We start from the raw sequence: 25,101 nt of genomic DNA on the forward strand, positions 1-25,101 counted from the left end.
AAAGAGTGTGAATCATAAAACAAAAGACAGATCAATGCAGTGTTCATGCTATCTGCCAATTTAAAATCGTTCTTTAATCTGCTGAAGAATTTTTCTCCACAACAAAGGTCAATTTAGTTTGCAGAATTTTCATTTTGTTTGCAAAATGAAAACAATTCTGTCGTAAGTTCAGGCAATGAAAGCAAAGCCCAATTATTTTTTTCTCTAAATGTTCCGATTACTAACTGTTCACATAAGTTAACACTTTCTAACTCACTGCACAAATTGTTGCGCTCGCTTATCTTGCAGAGTACAAAAAACATCAACTGTTGACATAATTTATGGGTTTTAATCAACCACACGAACTAACAAAACATCTTACCTGATATTTGTGTTATACAGCGAGATTTCACTGAATTTTAAGTGGCAATGTTGTCCTGGTAACACGACCTGCGCATCATCTTATCGGGGTTGTGAAAAAAGGAATCATAATTACATGACGGACCGTGTCTGCATTTAAATGTGTTACTACTTGTATAAATTGACAATAATCAAAACTTAAAACTTGCATTACAATATTTGCCACTGCATCAGGATGGCTGACCTGATTCAGTATTTTTCGAGCAGAATGTTCTAAGTACTAAGCCTGTGCAAAGTAAATTTTATCGAGAACATTTAAAATCTTAAATCTGAACATTCCTCCTGTCTACATATTCCATTTTTAGTTCCACTATCCACACAGACAATGGAACCTGCCTATGTAAACCTGTACGTTATTATGAAAATACATCCGTCAGTGGTAGAACTGTAGCACCTCAGTTTTGCTTCTCAGCTCTACACCTGAATTGCAAAAAAAAAATCAACCCAGTCCACTTCTCTAGTTCCCAAATTCCTGTACACTTTGTTACTTAAATGTAAGTAATTGCATCAATTCAAACTTTATATAAAAATAGAACAGAACACATGGCTTTAAAATGGCAACTGGAGATCTGCATGGTTCAATTATCCCCGTGCTAACTCCCCTTCTCCAGATGACTGCACTCGGTCATGCATGTATAAAGCTTCCGGGCACCTAACGGCCGGGATTTTGTGTTGGAGGCCGGGCTTCTGGCACCGGACCAAAAAGGCGGGGGAAAGCCCACCTCTGCCTTTTCGTACCCCCCCACCCCAGCCTCCAACCCCGCCTCGAGGGGGCCCCATAAAATCCAGCCCATCATATGGCTTGGTGCCCAATTTTGCCTGATTTACACTCCTATGAAGTGCCTTAGGACGCTTTACTGCGTTAAAGGTGCAAGTGTTGTGTATGTGCATGTATTATAGATACAGGGTGTTTATAAAGTTCTTTTGCAACTTTAAGCTTTAATAACATTGGATGTGCATACAATAGGAGCAAACTGTAAATGACATTTGAAAGCACAATTCATAAAGTTTTAATGTTCTGCAGCTCAAATTTTTGGACTTCAACAAGTAACGTAAGGAGACTGTGGATGCTTGAGTTGAACTGCTGATAGAAAGCTAATCTTGCACGGTGGTCCTCTTCCTGTAATATCTGAACCACCTGAATCTTGTAAGCATGCTCATTAACAGCATTAAATTATGCTTTCACAAGCCATTTACAGTTTGTTTCCGTCATATGCACATCCAAAGTTATTAAAATTCAAAGTTGCACAAGGACTTTACAAACACCCTGTATATATTCACACACATATATATATATACTTACGTACAGAAGTACACACAATCACACTTAGGCATGTATCTATGACTGCTGTCGATCTACGTCTGTTAAGTTGCGCTAGTATCACAGCAAGCTCAGTTAGGTCCATTTCTTCCTTTTCTAAAGTGCAAATATTTTTTCAGGGATTTGCAACGAATAACTTGCACTTGAACTTAAAACTTTCAGAGTTCAGGCTCCTGAGTTCTCTATGAGTCTTGGGCAGACACCAGATATCCAGCTTGTTGTGGCAAGAGGAGATTATATTTTATCAAAAATCTGCTTGCCATGATCTCTGTAATTCTAAGTCACCATCAATGTTAGTAAGGTTAGAACGTGATGAGTTCAAACTTGTGTAAGTGCAGCACCATAAACTGATGCTTTGCCACTCTGCCCTCAATTCTGCAGCTGCCACCTGACTTATTTTTAATAAGTAAATAACGTTTTGAAAAAAATATTTACACACACGAGTACAATATCTAATCTGCATTTGAATGCAGTATGCATTGGTACACAGAGATACATCTATTCATTCAGTGGAACTGGGCAGCAGCATCAACAGAATAACTCCACAAAACCTCATCTTAGAATAAATGTAGGCAAGATTTTCAAAATGTCTCCCCTTGTTACTAGCATACAACAGCAGCAAAATACATAGCAAAAGCACAGGGCTTTCATACAATGCACTGAACTTCTGTATCAGATCAAGATTGGCAATTTCACCCATTGCAGAGGTTTCCAGGTCTGGATGGCAGACCTGAGGCTATTTGATAGGAAAGCAAACACTATGCAATGCTGCTCAGGATTTTCATATGTTCAAAAACAGCTGGCATTGTTCTGGTTTATACAATGCTCTAAAGGCAAATCGGAAAACAATAAAAATCAACAAGCTCTTACAAGCTGCAGCAGATATTAGCTACGCATTTAACTTTCTTTTCCTGCCTTTTGTCTCAGCTCATTCTAGCTACCAGCTTGTTGTATTTAAATGAACACACAAGATTGCGTTACTGTTTTCTGTATGGAATAGTCCACTTAAGAAGGTTAGCTTCACGTCCCTCAAGATAGCTGGAAATGCAAGATCCCAAACACATCCTCAGCTGTCTGTCAAACCCAGAAGCCCAACCTACTGGTGATCTCATCAGAATTTTCAGCAAGCGTGTCAGCAGGAGCCCTCAGTTCTCCAGTTGAGCTCTTGAAGTGGGTACTAGCTGGCTTGTCTGATACATTTATGGAGCTTTGAGACTCAACCTTTTTTTTGCTTGTGTGAACATCTGGTGGCTTTGTACCTTGCTGGTGCTGTCTGACTCCAGGAGTGTCTTGAACTCTTTTTCTCTCTTTTCTCCCCCCTCACTTACTGGAATATCTCTTGTGTTTTATGGGGGCTTGATTTGAATTACAGTGCCTGAAGATGAGTAAACCTTGAACAGGTAAGGAGGCGCTAACATGTTTTACTTATTTAGAAGATTTTGCTACTTTATGAATTACAGAGGATTCCTATGCAACCTGACCTCTACTGAAATTATTAAATGCAGGGCAAACAATCTGAATAAAGGTTCTCCGTTTCTAATACACACAAAGTTTTCTACACTTGTCAACAGATTCAGTCAGCACTGGCATTTCTTATTACAATTGTAGGGCTTATTTAACCCTGTGAGGGCGGAGAGATCTTAACTGCTCACAAAACAGGAAATTTTTTTGTGCATTTACAAATTAAACTTCTAAAGATGAATTTTACAATACATTAAAATATGATTGAGATAAAAGTTAGACTTAAAAGAAATGCAGAAAGAAGCAAAAATAATTTCTGAATTTATAATATTCTTGTAATAGTTTAATCAGATTGATAAATTAAACAGATAGTAATCTGATTTTTATTCTTGGCACACAGCATTCCTGGCAGCCCATTAAGGGTTATTCTTTCCCTTGATCCAAAACGACCACCACCACCTCTCCCTTTAGCAAGCATGTTTATTGGAAAGTGCTTCATGTGGCAACTAACTTGTGGCTGCTGATGGAAAGTCACACGCTGCTTTTGCTTCTATTTGTGAAATTGTCTATTTTAAAACAAACTTAGCTAGTATATTTAATCCAGTTCCCTAATTGTCCATGTCCTTTGTACACTTAAAAAAAGGCAAAAGTTAAAGCAAAGCAACTGCAAATTCTCTCGCCTTTACAAAGAGGAAGAGTACTGCGCAGAATTGAATTTATTTTTTGCACCACCCCCCACACAATTTTGTTCAAATACATAACCTTTTTGGCTACAAATACACAAAATTGGCAATTTGGCGAAATAAATTGCATGAAAGAATAATAGCTCTTTTGTGTGGGGAGAGAATTGAAAAGGAGAAATATGTTGTTAATATATTGTACCTTATGACAAATTTCTGATACTTATTCTGCTGTTTTGTTCAACTATCTTGAAAACAGATATTAGTGCCTGTTCTCCTTGGGTCTGTATAAACTAATATCCTGATTAAAACTGAGAGAAAGAACAACTGTGAACTTGGAAAAGAAAAATGCATGGAGATACAAGCAGGCATATTCAGCTATTTAACCAAGGAGAGGTATAAGGGTTTGGAATTGTCTGTAAACCAAAAGCTGCCTCATAACGTTCTGCTTGTTTAGCTTATGACAATGATGAAGCCTGTTCGTTCTGCAAACCCGTTCCAATTGCTAGATCAAGCTGCCTGCATATAACTCAAGTACTCCATTCCTTCTCTACCCTTTACCTTTTTTAATTCTGTTTCCATGCACCACAGAGCAATGTCGTTTTGCAGTAAATTACCAGGAGCTTAATTCTTACCTTTGGTCGGTTCCACCTGCTTGTCAAAAAGCACTGGATAATATGCATGTCTCTTTAGGGGCTCATTCCTGGCAGTCTTATGATTGCTGATTAATTTATTTTTACTACTCAGTATAACAATTAAATTTGTTTTGCGTTTTGCAAAGAAATTTATTTTGTGTGCATTTGAGAAAGAATGTTATGGTCTAAACTGCTTTTACCAGCTGGGCGATTTTGTACATTATTAGTTTCTGTAGTGAAAAGCTGAGATTTCAAAAGAAATGCGTTGGAAGAAACCTACTACACTGTATGATTTGTAGCAGTTACAGTACTAGTCCTCAATTTTATTTCCCCTTTTGTATTTGTGCGCCGAATTTAAATCATTTCTATCGCTTTACTGAGTATTCCGCAGAGAAATTAGCTGTGCTTTTTACTGGGCTATGCACCGAATGTTAATGGATTTGTAGAAAATGCTTTAGGTCTCAAACAACAGATGCTGTGCAGATATTTGCAAGGGATCGGGGGAGAAATGAGAAATGTGTGAGATATTTAAAAAAGAAAATAATGTGAAACCACTGGGTGACCAGTTTCAAAGCTGCTCACACAGAAAGGCTGTCCAGCCCTGACATATTGTGTGAGCCACACTGTTTAAAAACCGGCTAAGTTGTCACAGTTTTTATAATGAAACAGTTCCACGAAACAGTGCAGATGTCAGCTGCCAGATTTGCAAACTGCACGACTTTTTTCTTTAAACAAGAGAACTAAAACTGCAGTTTGCAGGAGCTCTGGTATGAGGACACGTATCAATTTAAATGGAGAAAAGTCTAAGAACAAAAGAGACGCTACAGTGAGAATAAGCAGCACACATAGCCAGTGGAGCCTTTCAGCAACTTCACTGAACGGCAAGAAGGATTAAGTCATTCTGTGCTGAAAACCTAACCTTTGGCCTGAATTTATCTCCCTCTAACCCTCCATTCCAAAAAAAAATGAAATGTTACTAAGCAGACCCTGTTTGCTAGAGCTAACAGAAACACTCAGTGTTATGCATACACTATGCATTCAATAACAAAGAGATGGAGTCTCTAAATGTCCGATATTTGGCTGTGTGGAAGAGAATCCAGTAATCCCTCCATTATCTGGCTTCAGGCACTTGCTGTACAACACAAGTAATACAGAACATTTATGAAGATCAAGAACTGCTCAAGAAAATGTTCAGATACAGCAATATTCTGCATTCAGGAGTTGAAGGTCCCTCTGCTTGAACCTACATTTGGTAATTTACCTTTCATTGTTCACAAAATGATTAAGCTATTTTGGCTGCCAATGATAGAGGATCCCATTCCATGACAATGATAGGACTTGCATTGGAAACCAGACTCAAATATAAGCAGGACTGATTGTACCATGACTGACTACATAGAAAGTCTAACCAGAGTTGCATCCGATGAAGCTGGCTGTGCTAGAATAGACTTTGTTAGCAGCAACATAAGACTTACTTTTGTCATGCTAGGCCCCCACCTGCCAAGAATGAGGCACATTAATTTTGTCATGAACATTGATTTTTAACTGTTGGAGCGAGGAAATAACTTGTTAAACAGATCAGCCGCGGCTGGAAAAAAAATATTTATATACTAACAGACATTGAAGGTGAGGAAGTGCATTCCAGGGCCCGCTGAGGAGGATACAATCCACAAGGGCCAGGACTGGTTAGACCAACTGGTCACATGACTACCTGGCTGTTCAAAAGTTTTCTTTTGAACTGGCCACAGAGAGTTTGAACCCAGAAGGTCTGTTTGCTCCTGGACAGAGAAGATCTCTCCTGTATGCTCCCATCTCTTTCTCACAAGCCTCTGAATCCGCTGAAGACACATGAACCCCAAGAGAGAAAAGGTTTAAGAAGAATACTGGGCCCCAACGAAAAGCAAGATCTACCTACAATCAAGGACTCTACAGTGAGCTCGAAGAACCGTAACAACAAGTCTTCAGATACTGCCTCAAACTTTTCCACTTTATTTTTCTTCTGCTCTTTTCTGTCTTTATTTGCATGTGTGTATTGCGTAGGCATGCTAGCGTGGGCGTGTTGTGTATCCGTAGGTGTTAACCCAATTAGAGTTTAAGCTTAATAAATTTCAACTTTTCTTCTTTAAATCTATGAAAGCCTGTTTGTGCTGGTTTCTTTGCCTTATAAATTGGAATGCGGTGAACAAGGATTCACCAAGGGGGAGCTAAAAACACAATGCGTTTAAAATTAAACTCTGTTACACTAAGACCAGATGAAGGCTGAGAGGGAACCCTAGACCTCTTTTTCACCTGGCCGTAACACTTTACATAACACAGTTGTGATGATGCTTCATGCTGCTGATCTTCATTTTTGCTTGTGGAACTTAGAAGTTCTACTTGGTCCTTTTTTGCTCTTTGCTCTCCCGCTCCTCAATGTCAGTCTTGTTTTTGACTTTTCCCTCACATCAGCCCCACAACCAGTTCCTTTCAAAAGCTGCTACTGTAAACTGAGCTTTGACAGTTGATCAGCCCCAAAACTGAAAATATAGTGCTTTGTTATTCCCCTCTGCATAGCATAGGTATAAGGATACATCTGTATCAAGAATGCATATATTTATCGTGTCTCTGAATGTGACTAATAAATCTTGCAATTTAGAAACAAATGGGGGCAATGCTTCTGCAGCAGCCACAATAAGCTTTTCACAAGAAACATGCCTGTTCGCTCGAGACATTCATAGCTTTGTACTGAATTTCAGTACAGATTGAATACTTTGGGGATTAATTACAGTGTCACAGCAATTGCAGCAGATCTGTTCAAAGGTTAATCTAAGGCAGCCTGATGGCGCAGTGTTCTGGTGTATCATGCATTACTCCAAGAAGCTGTGACATGGTTTATCCATTCTCCTCCCAACACACCGAGTTCTCAGATTCTAACTGGGACCATCTGTGGATACCGATCAGAAGTCTAACAGTTTTTTTTACCCCAATGGGAAAGGGAAGGAAAATATATATGAAGGACAATTAACCTGGGACAACATTTGTACACTTCCAACTGCACAGTTGCACAGTGGGGTTGTGTCAGTGGAGGGCTGGGAGAAATTTGCTTGGGGAATGAATGACTTGTATGTGGGAATTCTTTTGGGCCTCCTTATCTCGAGAGACAATGGATACGCGCCTGGAGGTGGTCAGTGGTTTGTGGGAATAACGCTTATATATAAGGAAAACTTTTTTTTGAAAAAAGGATAGAATAAAAATTAAATTCAGTGTCTACAAATGTTCAATTGTGCTTAATTCACTGAGAAAACATTGAGTGTGAAAAGTATTCAACTTATTTCCAAGACCCAACAGTAAAATATTAATTTTACTTAATGCCTGACTGCAACAGCATTTGTACATCACAACAAACGTACTGGCATTATTTTTAGCTCCTTTCAGAATAACAACCATTAAAATGCACACAAAGGGATCAGTACAGACCTGCCACAGGTTCATATCCGAAGTATTCTCTCAGTGCTGTTTCCTGATCTCCATAGACAAGCAGCCTCTTTAAACTGAGACTCTATTACAAGGCCACAGGACCAACACCTGATCCTATACTGAAGCAACAATGCCTCTATTTTACCACAGGTCAGTGCATGTGCTTAATCTTATACTGGGTCACTGTCCTCAAGCTGTAAAAGTTGAAATGCATCATTAAAATAACAAATCACAAGTTATACAGCATTCCCAATAGAAATATTAATAATCTTTGCCTTTTGAAAAAAATTATACATATCAAAGCTAGGATGCTCACAAATGTAAAATCTATTGAATTTTGCACTCATAAAGCTGAACAGTTTTATTGTTGAAAACAGTCCATATTTTACTGCATCCAGTATCAATGTCTACCACCCTTGGGTTAGTCAGATGCAAAATATAAATCCCCCCTCTCAGTCTGAGCGAACATTCTGCTAACACTCAACTTTGACGATTGCTTTCCATTAGACAGTTTGTACATAGTGATAACAACTATCCTTATTGCCTGTATGACCCAATAAGTTCTGCTTTTTGCCAACTGATCCCCTCTCCTCAAGTCACTGACATCTTCTATTTGCTGTCTTCACCCAAGTGGCTATTATTCATTGGTCAGTCTTGACAGTGAACATGAGCAAACGACTCAAATGCAGCAGGGGCGAGCACAAAGGAGCTGAACACAATCCAACACACACACGCACACACCAAAAAAAATTAATTCTTGACAAGTAACTGCAAAAAACTTTTTCCATTCTTACAAGTGGAATTTACCAAGTAATGATAATTTGGGTGGCTCCATTCCCACCTTGGAGCCTTGCTAAATGGAAATGCACATTTCAGAATCAGCCCGAGAGTAACAGCCTTATCTCTGCTTTGCACTCCTATCTATTGTGGCTCTAAGGTGTAAGCAAAGCCTCACAAAATTACCCCTGCTAACTCACGAGTGACCATATCTTAAGTGGTAAGTTTTCCTCACAAGTAGCGTCATTATTTGAAGACTCCTATGTAACACTTCATTCCAAAAATAGAACTGCAAACCAAATTAGTGTTGCTATGAGCCACATTATGTCATGCTCGCCAAACATTAATGTTGTATTAGAAAAAAAAACACAGCTTCCCACATAGCTTAGTGGCTAAATGCACCACAGGACATGGTACTGATCTGCACTGGCCAGAAGATCCCAGGTTGCTTCCTGGTCCGTGCTGAGTTAACTAATCTCAGCTGGCGTACTGCTACTTTGAATATCAAAAAAGCAAGTGAGAAAGGATGTCTGGACTCCAAATTAAAAGTGGTGCTGAATTTGATGATTTAAGTAGTTTCTAGAAGGGTAATACTAACTTGCAATCCAATTTTTGTGGTGTAACCAATATCCAGTTATTCTGAAATCAGTGATAGAGATACTTGATAAACTTAAAGGACTTAAGACTAACAAACCCCCTGAGACAGATACCTTATTTCCTGAGCTAATGAGGGAGATTAGAGAAGAACTTTGTGAAGCACGGGCTATTGTCAGAAAAGAATCACTGCCTACTGGGAAGGCTGCATAGGACTTGGAACAAGCAGATTAGCAGCCCCAGTGGGTGGATGCATCACACAATGTCCTAATGAGGCATTCAGATCAGGAAACCCCAAACTCGATCCACGGTCTATAATAAATAATCTGATCTAAGACGGGATAGCAACTGGGACATATTAACGGTGCATGGAAGAGCAAAACATAGTTATCCAGGATTTCCACTCCTGACGGCATTGTGATTCTTGCTGGGAAGTGTGCATGCGAGAATAGAATCAAGCTGAAATGTGGTACCTTTCACAGTCAAACAGGCTGCCAACACTTACTGCTTAAGTTCGCCCAGGAAGAATAGTTCATTGGATGAGGTACAAGAGCTCATGGGGTGATATCACGCCAAAGAGGAAGGGAGAAAATTGAAAGAAAAAGATTCACGGGAAAAAGGAACATTCTAGCACCTTCACCTCCTACAATGACAACCTTAAATTACATATATTATGTTATATCCTATCATGAAACCTATAATGCTCAGCATAACCCATTGTGCAACTGTTCAAAAAGATACCTAAAATTACATATTTACATGCACAATTTAATATATTCACAAGAAATTCCTTTGTTCAGCACTTTAATAGAGGCATTGTTACCTCTTATTTACATGGTGTAATTTCAAAGTGAAAAAGTAGATGTTGGCTATGGGCTAAATTACTAGCAAATGTTGCAGTTCAATTCAACCTCAGGCTTCTGTTACCATTTAGAAACCTTCTGAGCTTTGCTCTCTCAGTTTATGAGATCGGAACTGCTCAATAAATTAGTGGTTTAAGATTACTGCAAACCATTTTGACTCCCCCTCATAATGTCCCTTAAAAAGAGAGAAACTGTAAATGCTCGTTCAATGTCCATCTTGGTGTCTTTAATGGAATAATGAGTATATAATTACTACTACTATTTTATATCATGTATAGGTGCCAGGAATTAAACTTAGTAACATGTAGTGAGAGAAGCAACAATGAAACTTCTTTTTTGCAATGTGTTGAAATCACACTTGCAGTCAGCTCCTCTTGATTCTTTTAAAAAGAAAATAAAGAACTTATATTTATGTAGCACCATTCATGCCTTCAGGACATCCCAAAGTGTTTCACAGCCAATGATTTATTTTTGAAGTGCAGTCCCTGTTAGCCAATTTGCACACAGCAAGTTTCCATAGACAGCAAATGAAATAAAGAGCAATTAATCTGTTTTTGATGGTGTTGTTTGAGGGAGGAATGTTGGCCAGGACACCAAGAGAATTATCCCATCTGAAAGAGGGCACCACTGATAATGAAGCCCTCCCTCAGTACTGCACTGAAGCACGCTCAACCAAGTCCAGAAGGGGGCTTGAATGGATAACCTTTTGAGTCAGAGTGTTTCAACTTAGAGGCCTGCAACCCGACCTGAACCCGACGGGACCTGACGACGTGTCGGGTCGGGCCCATCTTCTGGGGCCGGCTTTCGGGCTCGGGTCAGGTCGGGCTGAGTCCAGATCGAGTTGGGTCGGGTCAGGCCGGACACACATGGTAAGTGCTCTGCTGGTAAGTATTAAAAATAAAAAAACTTACCTGAGCTTGGAGTCCGGGACAAAACGGAGTCTGAGCAGTGACCAAGTGACATCACTATGACGTCTCGCGCATGCGCTGCAGCTTCTTGCAGGTTCATTGTCAGGAAGGTAAGTAAACGGATGGTCGGGTCGGGCTCAGGTCGGGCTGAGTAGTGACGGGGTCAGGTCGGGCTCGGGGCAAAATCAGAGGGACTCGGGCCAGCTCAGGTCGGGCCCGCTGTGGTTCGTTCGGGTTCGGGGAGGGTTCCTTTTCCCGACCTAAAGCAGGCCTTTACTTCAACTGCTAACTGCATGTTGGTTAACCAGTAAAGAGTCAAATTCAATTATTAATGATTCATGTCATTGCTATGACATCACTAAATTACATGTTTACATTCACCCGAAATTTCTCTTTTAAAAAAAAGAGTATTTACAACTGCTTTTATTAAACTTAACCAAAAGACTAACAAGTTGAGATTTATTTGCAAAAAATGCTTGCTTCCTACCCCTACCTTCCCCTTTAAGGAACCAGATTTATCTAAATTGCCACAGTATTTTCAGGGTTGTAGTGTAATTTTAGGACAGTACTCCTGCATCTTCTCAAGACTTCATCCTGTGTCTACAACAGTGGAAAGGTGTTGAGAGAAGGCAGTCTGGCACTTGTGACTACTGGGATACGTGTAAAAAAATTAATAGTGTAACATTTAAAAATAATTACTTGTGTAAATGAAATATGCACTTGAGAAAATGAATACTTTTGTAAGAAATACTGTCAATGCTGCAATCCAGTAATCAGAGTTGTCATGGAGACAGAATACTTCCTGGTTGAGTATACATGTGTGAAGCATCTCTTTGCTCATTAGGAGTGCCTTAACTTTGCAAAAGGGAAGGGACTCCTGATTGTTTAAGATTACGAAAGAGAGATCCTGTATGTTTATTGAATGAAGCACTTCAGTGATACCTGTGACAGTGGGCTGATCTGCCGATTCTTGTCGTCACTTGACCAGAACTACAAGTCACTGTGAGGTAGATTCTATACAAAATATCTGTTCCCAGTTGGTTTCCAAGCATTTTAAAGCGCATCATTCAGGAACTGAGAGAATGCAAGGATGAATAAATCTTCAGGAGCTTTGCTTAATGGTCTTTAGGGATTAGGAAGCATTTATTCAAAGTTTTCCCTCAGGAGTTTAGATGGCTGAGATGGAGTTTATGATGACAGGTAGCTTGCACGCCATTTACAAAGGCAGAGCTTTTGATGAATGGAATGGCTTTTGCTTTTTTATTTTCTTATGAATGATAAGCCCTAATGGCAGAATTTCCTCGGGCCTTCTCCCACCGCAACACCATAACTTAGGTGGAAGTAAGGCAGAGAACCTAATCGTGCACATAAATGTGATTTCTGCCAAATTTACTCTGGTGAAGTGGGAGAAACCTGAGGAAACTCCTGGCGTAGGTACACAGATACTTTTCACTTCATAAAACAGAAGGTCATGCAGCAATTCAAATGAATAAGCAGTTCTTTTGGGCCTCCTTATCTCGAGAGACAATGGATACGCGCCTGGAGGTGGTCAGTGGTTTGTGAAGCAGCGCCTGGAGTGGCTATAAAGGCCAATTCCAGAGTGACAGGCTCTTCCACAGGTGCTGCAGAGAAATTTGTTTGTCGGGGCTGTTGCACAGTTGGCTCTCCCCTTGCGCCTCTGTCTTTTTTCCTGCCAACTACTAAGTCTCTTCGACTCGCCACATTTTAGCCCCGTCTTTATGGCTGCCCGCCAGCTCTGGCGAACGCTGGCAACTGACTCCCACGACTTGTGATCGATGTCACAGGATTTCATGTCGCGTTTGCAGACGTCTTTATAGCGGAGACATGGACGGCCGGTGGGTCTGATACCAGTGGCGAGCTCGCTGTACAATGTGTCTTTGGGGATCCTGCCATCGTCCATACGGCTCACATGGCCAAGCCATCTCAAGCGCCGCTGACTCAGTAGTGTGTACAAGCTGGGGATGTTGGCCGCCTCGAGGACTTCTGTGTTGGAGATACGGTCCTGCCACCTGATGCCATGTATTCTCCGGAGGCAGCGAATATGGAATGAATTGAGACGTCGCTCTTGGCTGACATACGTTGTCCAGGCCTCGCTGCCATAGAGCAAGGTACTGAGGACACAGGCCTGATACACTCGGACTTTTGTGTTCCGTGTCAGTGCGCCATTTTCCCACACTCTCTTGGCCAGTCTGGACATAGCAGTGGAAGCCTTTCCCATGCGCTTGTTGATTTCTGCATCTAGAGACAGGTTACTGGTGATAGTTGAGCCTAGGTAGGTGAACTCTTGAACCACTTCCAGAGCGTGGTCGCCAATATTGATGGATGGAGCATTTCTGACGTCCTGCCCCATGATGTTTGTTTTCTTGAGGCTGATGGTTAGACCAATTTCATTGCAGGCAGCCGCAAACCTGTCGATGAGACTCTGCAGGCACTCTTCAGTGTGAGATGTTAAAGCAGCATCGTCAGCAAAGAGGAGTTCCCTGATGAGGACTTTCCGTACTTTGGACTTCACTCTTAGACGGGCAAGGTTGAACAACCTGCCCCCTGATCTTGTGTGGAGGAAAATTCCTTCTTCAGAGGACTTTCAGAGTTCCTTTTAATACAATAGAAATCGAAAGAAAGACTTGTATTTCTATTGTGCCTTTTACAATGTCCCAAAGCGCTTTACAGCCAATGAAGTACTTTTAAAGTGTAGTCACTGTTGTGTAGGGAAAGAATGTTACAGCTCAGAAGCAGGCCACATGGATCAGCAATTGTGTGCTATCGTTGTTCTCCGCCTGAGTCACCCACTCATACTCTAAGAATGAAAAAAGGATTAAAGGGGAAGTTGGGGGGAAAAGTTCCTTCCACATGGGTGGTTAGAATGCACAGTTCTCTGCCCTAAACAGTTGTTATGTGTGGTCCCATAAATACTTTTGGAAGGGAGTAATATAGTTGTTTGAAAAAGAGGTACATGAGAGAATATAGAGAGGGACTTGGAGACTGGCTGGTTTATGTGGAGATGAACATTATCGCAGAGTCAATGGGCCAAATGACCTATTTCTGTGCTGTAAAATTCTATAATTCTCATTGCTGCCTTCAATCCCTTCCCAAGCAGGGATTAAACTTTATACCCCATGGTTCAGCCTCCCAACAATGGGAAATGCAGGTATTTTTAAAAAGCTGTTTTTGCTATCCATACATGAAAGGATACCTTGCGTGGTTTGTTTATTTGACAGTAAGTCGGAAAACACCAGTCATAATAGAAAGCATTATAGTGAGTTGTGTTTTACCAAGACAAAAAGAAACCCCAAATGCTGGAAATCTGAAATAAAACAATCTGAAGGAAATGCTGGATATTCCCAGCAGATTATTCAGTATCTGAAAGAGAATAATACTTTAATGCTTCAAATGGGACCCTTCATTACACCTGAGATATTAATGTAGCTGACTGTCAAACACTGATTGAATGTTGTGTTTCCAGATTTTTATATTTTACCAGGAGTTTTCTTCTTAAATGTGGTTTGTGAAAGATGGACCATTTTTATATCAGCGTGTGCTGTAGTGAAAGGTATTTGATATGTTATCTCTATTGCAGTCAGAATGTTACATCAGACAGGGTCACAGTAATATACAGGTGTATGGTCATTCAGTTGCTCAGTTTGAGAGAGACAAAGAAGGTATGCTATGACAATGATGATACTGAATAGAATCACTACTCATAATAATGTTGTCAAAATAAAATCCTGTAATGGGGTAGCTTCAGCACAGATATGAAGTGAATGTTCGACAGAATGAAACAAAAATAAATTGTATAAAATTATGCAGAGAAATGCTAGTCATAACTTACTTAAAGAATGTTTTGTATAGAAAATATTGTTCTATGTATTTTCCAACTCAAATATCCTGGTAGTTTAAATAAAAAAGAAACAATTTACAAAAGCAAATGAGGGTGTCACCACTGTGCTGTTTCCTTGGCAACATAATTAATGAATATTATCCGTATCCTTTCTAAAATGAGTTCCACGCAGTCGCCAACATCCTTTTTTGCTATCTATTTTTCTCCTCTTCTCTCCTGAATGCAATGACTCATGCGGAGGTTCAGTTCTACGGTCATCGTTCAGTAACTCACCAAAGTAATCATTTTTCACATGTGAACCCACACATGAACAGCTAAATTTTCCTTAAGTTGCCTTAATGTGGGTCAGAAAAATCATTAGTTATGGAAGTAGGGCTCCCAGTGGGATCACACCCCACAAAGAGGGGGCCAGCCACTGCCAGAGGGGAAAATATTGGCAGTAGCGCATTATCAGCACTCAAAGAGGCAGGGAATGTTTCAAGGGGATAGAAGAGCCCCAAAAATCCAAAAGGGCCGGGCATCTTTTCGGCATCAGATTGGACCTAGGCCAAGAAAGGTACAGGTCTGAGGTCCAGTGGGAGGGAGAGGTGCCAACGACTAGGCTTTCACTCCCGAGAGAGGACATTACTGGGTGTTCTGGCACTGCATCAGGGTCAACCAGAGATGGGGGGAATCTGTGATGGAATGTAGTGAAATGAAACAGATTGGCAGGCCTCATCACTGTCCCAGTTCAGGCTAACTAACTAACAGAGTAAAGAATGAAGCAGGACTTCTAACATGTATATGACTCCGTAAGACATCAAGCAGTGCATCTCTCCAATAAGACATGGTAAGAGTATTGCTAAATATTTCTTGCTACTCCTGATGAAATATCATTTTGGCAGTACGTGCTGATTATACAAAAAAATTCAGGAACGTCATTTGACAGGAATGTGAGTCACAGATAAAATTATAACTCTTCGTGGGGGATTTCCCCAAACATGACAAACATTGTGGCGGAAAGCCCATAGTAATATATTACAATCCCAAAAATACAAACTGCCTTTTTACATGGGAACTTTCCCCAATTGTTTTAAATTATTTTAAATGTCCCAATGTTATATTGTAGTGTTTGCTCTGTGCAGTTTTGATCATTTTGCTGCCCAATTATGTGATAATTCACCACGCTGATACATCATTTCATGCCTGCCCTTTTTCCTGTATCCCTGAACATCTGCTTTCTTTCCCAAAAAAGTCACATGCTGTCACATCTATGGTCATTCCCTGGGCTTTCACATCTTGCAAAGTAATGGCTGGAAACTAATGTCACTGGTGTAAATAGGCAATAATAATTACTGAATTGTCTACATGGGCAGCTAAAGTCAGCATATATTTGACATACCTAGAGGGAGTCTCACTGGTACTCTGCTTTAAAAAGTGAACCATTAAAAAGTGTTTACATTGAAATTTAATTTGTTTCTACAGGCTACTTTGTTTTCTGATTTTAATTGATAGGGAACAACTTAAAAGAGTTTTAGAGTCCAACATTGTCAAGACAGCAGAGTTAACAAATGCTGCCGAAAACAGCTAAAACACCCGGTGTTATGACTGTTACTGCAACTTCTGTTACCAAGCTTCCTCAGACAACTGGACTAAGTTACTCCACATCCCCTCCCAATCAGCTTTCTTGGTGGTGATCAGCCCTGCCAGCACAGTTATGACTAGCGATATGAAGCAACACTTAACTATGCTTTCTAATGTATTAAGAGACAGAAACTAGCTGAGGATTGGCAGCATAAAGAGATAAATAACACAGTAGGAATAAAACCTTTAACCAAATCTGTAACAATAAGCAAGGCTGGCATTCAAATAAGGGACCATACATCAACAACAACTGTTATTTATAAAGCTCCTTTAATGTTGTAAAACATCCAAAGGCACTTCACAGAAGTACTATCAAACAAAATTTGACACAGAGCCACAAAAGGAGATATTAGGGCAGAATGGTCAAAGAGGTACATTTTAAGGTGCGGCTTAAAGGAGGAGAGAGAGATAGCGATGTGAATAGGTTTAGGAAGGAATTCTGGACCTTAGGGCTTTGGCAGCTGAAGGCACAGCCGCCAATGGTGGAGTGATTAAAATTGGGATCCTCAAGTGGCCAGAATTGGAGAAGCACAGAGATCTCGGAGGTTGTAAGGCCGGAGGAGGTTACAAAGATCGGGAGGGAACTGAGGCCATGGAGGGATTTGAAAACAAGGATGAGAATTTCAAAATAGCTTTTTTAATCTTTCATGTGATATGGACATCGCTGGCAGGCCAGCATTTGTTGCCCATCCCGAATTGCCCTTGAACTGAGTGGCATGCTAGGCCATTTCAGAGGGCAGTTATAACTCAACCACATTGCTGTGGGTCTGGAGTCACATGTAGGCCAGACCAGGTAAGGACAACATATTTCCTTCCCTAAAGGACATTAGTGAACCTGATGGGTTTTAACAACAATTGACAATGGTTTCATGTCACCATTAGTCAAGCTTTTAATCCTAGATTTATTAATTGAAATTAAATTTCACGATCTGCCGTGGTGGGATTCGAACCCATGTCCCCAGAGCATTAGCCTAGGCCTCTAGATTACTAGTCCAGTGACATTATCACTGTGCCACCGCCTCCCCAATAAAGGAGGAATGACTACATTATGAATTAGACCTAAAAGAATTTAAGACAAATCTTTAGTTTTTAATTAGCACAGTTCTCTGAATAATTTTGCCTCATATTTCCACCAATTATCCACCTCTGCAGATACTGACTGTTGCCTCCATGTTTCCGGGGGCACCAGATGTCTTTGGAACAGCACCCAAGTGATGATTCTTTATATGAGAGGCTACACAGTATCACCAAACTATTCAACGCGGAGGACATCTAAGCTAAGCTCAATCCTCCCTGCACCCACCATGCGCAATTACATACATGGACATGCAACCAGGTGTCACTGGGTAGCAGTCAAGAGGGTGAACCCTAGGTGATTTTACCCTGTGTGATCTGAGGCTAATTGTAGAGCCCCTACCACCATCCTGGTTAATATGAGCCGGCTCAGCACACAGTAGGGATCAAATAGAGGACCTTCTCATGTTGCCATATAAACTAGTTAAGTCACTTTTTAAACTGTCAGGTTGTTTAGTTTAGTTTCTGGGAGACTGCTGTTCAGAGTTTTTCATGGAGCTACATTTCTGCCTCAGGATAAGGAAGATGGATTCAGTAATGTAAAGGCAGGGCACCAGTTCATGGATGTCAGTCTCCCGAAATCCAAACTAAATGGGTGCTCGTGTAATAGCAGCTTTAGACAGCCTCTGTAGTCTCCATCTTTTTTTAAATCTGCATATTTAAGCTGAAGTCCCTTGTAAATTGTAAACTTCCCCATTTCAAATTCTTAACCTAGCTCAAAAACAAACATTACTACAGCCTTCCATTATGAAAGGGTTCGATTTGATCAAACCTGGTTAATTTCCTTAAGGCAATGAGCTCAGTTATTATCTGTGCTTTCTGGCCTCCAGACTATCAGCAGATAAGGCAGGCAAAGCGCAGGAGGACCAGCAACGTGTGAATATTTATTTGATACAAACCTAAATTCAAATAATAAATAAAAATTCTAGTTCAAGGCTCAAAATATTCATACACTTGAAATGCTGGAACAGCTGTTTTAAAAGAAACGTATCCCTGCTTTTTACATTGGTTCCACAATGCAAATCACCCAGCAGCAAGTTAGTTCCCAATATTAAGTTACAATACTGGGGCTTTAAGGAATATTTACAAGGGCAGGTTAAAAACTAAGCTTTGTTTTCATGGAACAGCGATTTCCATTGAGAGTTCGCAGCTCTGAGTGACTGTGAGGGATTTCAAGTATTCCACTATTGTTTTAAGGACCTGTTGCCTCAGGTTACAACCCGTGTTACCTGAACAGAAATGGCTGCAGGTTTCATCAGATGGTGGGCTACAGTGCATCTTTCATCACAACTCAATGCTTAGGTCAGCTCTTAAATTATCACTGCATGAGAACAAGGTTGAACTAGCAGGGGAGCAGGGAAAGCACAGGTAACGAGAAACTCTGAGGCTCAACATGCTGCATCAAAAGTTTTGCCACTCTTCTGAAACAACTATCAGCTTTTCTTTCCATTTTCATCCCCTTTCCCTTTCCCGAAGGCACTGACTCAACCTGGGAAACCATCCCAACAGCACTGTCGATCCTGTATTACTTTGTCCAACATGGGATATCATCCCACCATCACTGGCAATCCTCCATTACTTTGCCCAAATTTATTTTCTTCCTGTGTGAGCCAAGACAGCGAGGGTCAAGAGGCCTTTGGTATTGTGGCAAGACATAAAAGTCAAACCAGTTTGTTCTAACCTGACGTCCAGAAATACCCACTTACAATCAGAGGTCATAGAAACCTGGACTTGGCCTTCCCTCCAGGCAAGTACTCACTAGGGCGGCACAGTGGCGCGGTGGTTAGCACCGCAGCCTCACAGCTCCAGCGACCCGGGTTCAATTCCGGGTACTGCCTGTGTGGAGTTTGCAAGTTCTCCCTGTGTCTGCGTGGGTTTTCTCCGGGTGCTCCAGTTTCCTCCCACAAGCCAAAAGACTTGCAGGTTGATAGGTAAATTGGCCATTATAAATTGCCCCCAGTATAGGTAGGTGGTAGGGAAATATCGGGACAGGTGGGGATGTGGTAGGAATATGGGATTAGTGTAGGATTAGTATAAATGGGTGGTTGATGGTCGGCACAGACTCGGTGGACCAAAGGGCCTGTTTCGGTGCTGTATCTCTAAACTAAACTAAACTAAGTGATACAGTTACCTACTAAACACATCAAAAAGGAGCACCACCTACAATTTCAAAACTGGAAAGTTTTATTGCATAAGACATTTTATTGTAACCTGACACATGATTATCATGGTAGACAACCATCATCAAACATCCACATTTATATATTGCTCCTCACATAGAAGAATTTCTCAGTGTGTTTTACAGGAGAGAAGTGGCTGTTGAGCTGCAAAGTTAAGGCTAAGAGGCAAGATACACAGAAGATAGGGTAGGGAGGTAAAGGGGAGATATTTAGGCAGAGTTTGAGGATAAGGACATAATGGCTAGTGGACTGGCCTCCAATGATAGAGTAGGATGGAGTGAAGTGGAGAAGCTCAAGGACAAGTGGCAATCCAGAGTCAGAGGAGATAAGAGTTTTGGATACGATGCATGGCTGGATATTTCCCAATTAGGTGTATAATGGAGGTGAAGAAGGTCTTGAGATTGTCCTGGCCCTCCAGGATCACTCTAAGTAAAGGCAAGATTTAGTCTCTGAGTAGGAGCATCTATATTGCTTGAGATGCTCAAGAAGGATCTCGCAGCAAACAGTTGTGTGACAAGTAAATTCTAGCCTCTGACCTATAGACTTGAGATCATGTTGGTGGTTATTTTGCTGATGAGAAGACAGGAATGACCACTTGGGAAAAGCACCAGAGAATGTCTGCACCTGTGATAGTAGAAACCCAGCAGGTCAATACCTTCAGAATGGAGGAAATAAAAATGTGGGGGAAGAAGGTTACAGTGTTTGGTCTATACGATTATTGCTGGCAACCTCAAAATGATTATTTTAGTTATGAGGAAATATAAAACGACATTCAGAACATATGCAATGCTGATCTATATTTCACCAGTATAGATCACCTCATACTAAAAATAACAAATTCATGATCAGATTTTATAGACGATTCTCATCAGCAAACTATAAAATAGGAACTGCACACTTAGTTATTACATACCCTGTTTACACAGGAAGGTTGTAAAAAACTTTGTTTCCATATATTAAACACTGAAACTAGTTGAATTTTATGATGTCTTGAGGGAGTACTGAGCAATTAGCAGTTATTTTGTGGCATGGAGTGTGCAGACAGTGAAATAATTCACATTTCACTGATAAGCTGCATCGTTTAAGGTGTGAAATGAAGTAAAATACAAAATACTGCAAATTAAGTCACTGAATACAAGATTACAGAACTGGCGAGTGACAAAAGTTATGAGTGGGTTTTATATTTCTTACCGTTTTGTTCTGCTGAAACTTCAAAATGCTTAAGGCCAGTTATAGTGAGAAAGTTGCCATGGCTACACTAGAGCGCAATGACTGCAAAAGCGGATGAACAGCTGGGTTTTAAACTACTGGTTTCTTGTGAGAAAGTGGTTCTGGCTGGGTAAATATTTCACATATATGAAATGAATTCCACGTCCAAAACAACAAGCACAGATCACTAGCCAATTAATAGTCTGGGTATGATAAAATAATTGAAATATCATTTACATTTCAATACTTCTTTGGTTAAAAGCACTATTTTTTCAAGTTACTTTCTTGCTACTTTTCTCTGTTCCCCACAAATTTGACCATGAGGCACATGCACAACTTGCTGTTATACTTCCTGCTCTGGGTGAGGTCAAAAAGTCACCAGGTAATGAAAATAATCCATTAACTGATCCATCAGATTAAACTTTTTCAATGGTCAATGCCAGGCCTTCATTCCGAACATCCACTGCAACACAACTGAAATAGGGGACCGAATGGTGTCTAGGACGGGAGAGTGAATGAATACACATTCTGTTCACTCTGGGGTTGCCACAGCACCATCCAGTAATAAGATCAGAAAATTCTGATGTGCCAACAACTGTGAACGGAAAGGTTAACATCAACAACAACAAAAAACTTATATTTATCTCTTAATGTCAAGGGAATTGCCAGGCGTTCAGCAACATTGAATTCATCAAGCAGGCAAAGCAGCCGATCACACTGAAGTATTCTTACAGACAGTAAACCAGGAAGTAAAATGCACTGACTACCCTTCACTTTTATTTGCACTTTACCGAGGGCAAAATAAATGATTGGGACATGCACATGGGATTAAAGTAGCAGCTGAAATATCAAAAACAAACTTTTAAAAAGAAAGATTTAAAAATATGTGGACTTTTTAAAAATCATAATGAAGAAATTTGACATTCCATAAATGTAAGATCAGTTTTTTTAGTGTCAGAGAGGTTTTTCAGCAGTAATTATGAACTTAGTATAGTGCTTAAAATAAAAACAGAAAATGCTCAGCAGGTCTGGCAGCATCTGTAGAGAGAAAAACAAGAGTTAATATTTCCAGTCAATGACCTTTCAAACAGAACTAAATATCATCGGCCTGAAAGGTTAGCTGCTTTTCTCCCCACAGATGCTGCCAGATGCTGAGTATTACCAGCATTTTCTGTTTTTATTTCAGATTTCTGGCATCCACAATATTTTGCTTTTGTACTACATTAAAAACCCAGTTACACCTCATTCACAGAATCGTTACAGCGCAGAAGGAGGCCATTCGGCCCATCGTGTCTGCACCGGCTCTCCGAATGAGCAACTCGCTCAGTTCCATTCCCCTGCCTTCTCCCCGTAACCCTGCACATTCTTCCTTTTCATATAACTCTAATTCCCTTTTGAATGCTTCGATTGAACCTGCCTCCACCACGTAATCAGGCAGCACATTCCAGACCTTAACCACTCGCTGTGTGAAAAAGATTTTTTTCATGTCACTTTTGCTTCTTTTACCAATTACTTTGAATCTGTGCCCTCTCATTCTTGACCCTTTCACGAGTGGGGATGGTTTCTCCCCATCTGCTCTGTCCAGACTCCTCATGATTTTGAATTCCTCTGTCAAATCTCCTCTCATCCTTCATTTCTCCAAGGAAAACAGTCCCAAGTTCTCCAATCTATCTTCATAACTGAAATTCCTCATCCCTATAACCATTCCCGTGAATCTTTTCTGCACTCTCGCCAATGCCCTCACATCTTTCCTAAAGTGCGGCTCCCAGAACTGGACAGCTGAGGCCGAACTACTGTCTTATAAAATTGGCAAGTCATGTTGCAGCTGTACAGAACCTTAGTTAGGCCACACTTGGAATATTGCGTGCAATTCTGGTCGCCACACTACCAGAAGGACGTGGAGGCTTTGGAGAGGGTACTGAAGAGGTTTACCAGGATGTTGCCTGGTCTGGAGGGCATTAGCTATGAGGAGAGGTTGGAAAAACTCGGATTGTTTTCACTGGAACGACGGAGGTGGAGGGGTGACATGATAGAGGTTTACAAAGTTATGAGCGGCATGGACAGAGTGGATAGTCAGAAGCTTTTTCCCAGGGTGGAAGAGTCAGTTACTAGGGGACATTGGTTTAAGGTGCAAGGGGATGTGCGAGGCAAGTTTTTTACACAGAGGGTGGTGAGTGCCTGGAACTTGCTGCCAGGGGAGGTGGTAGAAGCAGATACGAAAGCGACGTTTAAGAGACATCTTGACAAATACATGAATAGGAAGGGAATAGAGGGATATGGGCCCCGGAAGTGCAGAAGATGTTAGTTTAGGCAGGCATCAAGATCGCCGCAGGCTTGGAGGGCCGAATGGCCTGTCCCTGTGCTGTACTGTTCTTTGTTCTTTGTATACAAGTTCAACATAACTTCCTTGCTCATGTACTCTATGCCCCTTTTAATAAAGCCCAGGATACTGTATGCTTTATGAACACCTCTCTCAACCTGTCCTGCCACCTTCAACGACTTATGCACATATACACCCAGGTTGCTCTGCTCCTGCTCCCACTTTAGAATTGTACCGTTTATTTTAAATTGTCTCTCCATGTTCCTCCTACCAAAATGAATCACTTCACATTTCTCCACATTGAACTTCATCTGCCACGGTCCACCAACTTGTCAATGTCCTTTTGAAGTTCGAAACTGTCATCCTTACAGTTCACAATGCTTCCAAGTTTCTTATCATCCGCAAACTTTGAAATATGCCCTGTACAGCAAGGTCTAGGTCATTAATATATATAAGGGAAAGCAAGGGTCCCAACACTGACCCCTGAATAATTCCAGTAAAAACTTTCCTCCAGCCCAAAAAACATCTATTAACCACTACTTTTTGTTTCCTGTCAACATGGGACAACCTTTGCAAGGGGTTTTTACAGTCAGTCAAATAGTGCAAAAGGAAAAATTCTTGTCAGTTCAGTGATTCCTAACTGATTGTAATCTGGAGGGGCAGAGGTGGAGTTCAACAGCACACCCTGTGGAGAAGTGTAGAATCACCAACAGCAATTTCTGCTTTCCATGTTTAACTGAGCATGTGCGGACTCCAGAAGTTGCTGTCAGTTCCAGAGGAGTAATAATGGCGATCGCTGACAGTTCCGCCATCATTCCCACCACAAAATCCCGGCCATTACATCTATCTCATGAAGTACATCGTACACATTTTTTTTAAGACACCCTGGAGCGATTTCAAAGCTGTAATCTTATCTGGTGTTCAGGTGATCGCTTCAATCAGATTAGTGCTTTGTAATCATTCTCAGCTATCCATTATTGTCTATTTAAAGTGCATCATGACAGGATTTTGGACATAAACTCGACTGTATGTTCAGTGCAAAAGCTTCATTGAACATGGCACTAGAAATCACTTTCAAAGCCCTAAGGGGGAACCTTAGCTTACTGCTCAAAACTTGAAATATCTGAAGCTTCACTCTGTAGATTAAGATAATAAATAGCTCAACTACAGAAAATTTCAAATTTTGTCATAACTTGTGTTTCCAGATGGTAGCATTAGGACATTAGTAAAGGTGCTGTCTCTACTTGTTTAACCGATATTTAAAGGGGCAAATTTGGTTATTTTATTAATGAATTTTATCTGACATTGTTTCTTACCAATGAATAATAACTATAGCAGTTTTGAAGTGGGGGAAAAAGCACCAAAGCAACTGGGTAGGCTAATGTTAAGCATGCAGAAATTCTCTCAACCCTTAGCTGTTTGATACTGCGAATGAAAATGAAAGGAGAAAGACCTGTTTTGTGTAACACCTTTTCGCATCTCAGAAACATTGCAAGGCATTTCACAAACAGTGGGCAAATGCAGCAGCCATTCCATGCACACTAAGATCACATAATCAGCAATGACATGAGTGATTAATTGATCATTTACCTGCAGTACGGTTGCTTCTAATACATTACAATACTTGGCGGAATGGAAAAAGCACCAACTTGATATTTAAATCATTGATAGCTTTCTGTTTTCCATTACTGGCAGCACAGAATTATGTCGTGACATCCTTTTAATGAGAAGTTTCCCTTAGA

General features: G+C 40.7%; 2 protein-coding genes across 2 annotated transcripts in view; one reads left to right on the top strand and one right to left on the bottom strand.

Moving 5' to 3' along the window:
* The window catches only part of LOC137356091 (ADP-ribose glycohydrolase MACROD1-like), an 866,553-nt gene that overhangs the window by 642,281 nt on the left and 199,171 nt on the right, over positions 1–25,101 (bottom strand). The window lies entirely within an intron of this gene.
* Positions 2,932–25,101, top strand: part of LOC137356090 (leucine-rich repeat transmembrane protein FLRT1-like) — a 162,595-nt gene continuing 140,425 nt past the window's right edge. Inside the window, exon 1 of the mRNA XM_068021900.1 lies at positions 2,932–3,120. The gene's annotated coding sequence lies outside the window, so the exon portion shown is untranslated. The remainder of the gene's footprint in view (positions 3,121–25,101) is intronic.

Source organism: Heterodontus francisci, chromosome 44 (assembly GCF_036365525.1).
Source record: "Heterodontus francisci isolate sHetFra1 chromosome 44, sHetFra1.hap1, whole genome shotgun sequence".
Classification (NCBI taxonomy): domain Eukaryota; kingdom Metazoa; phylum Chordata; class Chondrichthyes; order Heterodontiformes; family Heterodontidae; genus Heterodontus; species Heterodontus francisci.